General features: G+C 35.9%; 1 non-coding gene across 1 annotated transcript; it reads left to right on the top strand.

Moving 5' to 3' along the window:
- Positions 1-303: 303 nt before the first annotated feature.
- Positions 304-424, top strand: LOC150097723 (U5 spliceosomal RNA). The gene has a single exon (XR_016549761.1). It is a non-coding gene; the product is annotated as a U5 spliceosomal RNA (small nuclear RNA).
- The last annotated feature ends 1631 nt before the right edge of the window (positions 425-2055 follow it).

Below are 2055 nucleotides of genomic sequence, written 5' to 3'. Positions count from 1 at the left end.
GCGGGCCGCCAGCAAATCAACGGAGGGCCGCGGTCTGTGCATCCCTAGACTAAAGTGTACTATTAGTCAAATAACTGTAGAACATGTTCAACATAATATTTATTAAATAAATTGTATATTTAAAGTAAATTACGTAATATAATTTATAAAAACAGTATGTAACTTAAATCTTGACTTAAATTTCTATATTAATTTATGGTTAAGTTTACAAAATAATTAGGAAATAGTTTTAATTTTGGCACGCCAATATATTATTTATATCACGTTATCCTTATATCGTCAAGTTCGGGTTTGTTTCTTTAATCGCTCAGGTTTCCCTTCATAGGTCGTGATAATCTTTCGCCTTTTACTAAAGATTACCGTGGAGGGGAGCATTACAATGAGCCTATTGGCGAATTTTTGTGGTCCCACCGTTTGGTGGGACTTATTTTGAACTTAAGGAAAGAATTACACGCATGCTTTTTAGCACTCTGCCACTTAGTAGAATTTTACAGTTTTCTGGCCAGTATTAGGTAAAGCATTATATCTACAGGTACATCAAAGCTGCATATAAAAAGGAAACCTCAATGTCTCAAAAAACAGACAATTACACTCTTCCCAAAATCTGGAAGTCCACATGAAGTTAAACTGGCAACCAATTATACTTTTAAAAAACAGAGACTAAAAATTCTTGTGAAATTTATCTCCATATGACTGACCAAACAATACTAAAAATCATAAAAAATAGGCGAGTATCTGTGGTACCAGGTCGAGGGATGTCTCATGACATTTTATTCTTATGAAATGTATCCTATCTGAAACATGCCAGGATAATACTGAATTATTTTCATCTGCTAAAATTACTGTATCAGAGCATCAAAAGCAGAATCTATCAACAGTCAAAACTGACCCTATCAAAATCACAAGCTGGGCACAAGGAGAGGTCCCTTAGCATCAGTTTTCTACATAATTTACACAGAAATCCTGGCAAACCTTACATCAGACAAAAAAAAAAAAAAAAAAAAAAAAAATTAAGGACTAGTTGCCACCACAGCCACAGACTCCTCCAGTCAAAAAATACATCATGTACACTGATGACATCACTAATAATCAGGAGTGTGGAATTGAGATAAGGGCTTGCCCATTCTTTCAGCACCTTAGTCTCTAAAATCGACTTGGGGAACCCAACAGATTATAGGGAGCAAAGCACAAATAATAAAATAATCTTGTGGCTGATTGTCACCTATCACCCAAGATTTCTTGCAGTGTGAAAAGATCATGTTTAACTTTCTATGGTGGGACAAAAAGATAAAATCAAAATAATTAATACAACCAGGACCTTGGGGGGGGGGGGACTAAATATATCCTTTATTGCAGAAGTCATTACAGCAGTCAGAATACTTATTTATATGCAATCCTAAATAACTTTCACATAACTTTCACATATAACCCGCAGCTTAATAAACTTCTATAAGGGCAACAGTTATTGCAAACTATTCAACCATCCAATGTAGGACATCCAAGCAATCTTCCCACAATACAAATACTCATCACCTACAAGAAGCCAACATCTTCTGAACAGGTCAGCAATCTATAACATAAGAAGCTTCAGAGATGAAGAAAGAACAACAAAAAAAAAGTGGATTAACAACACTCTACCTTTTGTCGTAAAACGGGTAATAAATCAGTGCATCTTCTGTCCAGATGGAGACAACAGCATACCTGTTCTAAGATTGCTTTCCAACTCAAGCATTGTGAAGGTCAGCTGGAAAAAGATTTCAGGTCAGTCTCCAAAAACGTTCATCTAATAGGACAACCCACAGGTATCAACACAAGTAACTCATATTCAAAATAATAGGATTTCAGTATTTGATAGAAAATTTGCAACCCAGTGTTCTACCAGAAGTGCAGGAGTCTACCTGGCATCATTAGAAGCTGCAGAACATCAATGAGAACTTATCTGAAAACTCAACTTCAAAACCTAGGTTCTGCCGAATTCAGGCAACAGTGGTGCCTACCAAACGACCTTGTGTACATGTATGGGATGAGGTAAGGATAAAAATCTTAACCGCTTTT

The sequence above is a fragment of the Typopeltis vanoorti genome, chromosome 17 (assembly GCF_054136105.1).
Source record: "Typopeltis vanoorti isolate ZY-2024b chromosome 17, IOZ_Tvanoo_1.0, whole genome shotgun sequence".
Classification (NCBI taxonomy): domain Eukaryota; kingdom Metazoa; phylum Arthropoda; class Arachnida; order Uropygi; family Thelyphonidae; genus Typopeltis; species Typopeltis vanoorti.
Note: the sequence above shows the minus strand (reverse complement) of the source record. Positions and strands in the feature narration are given on the sequence as shown.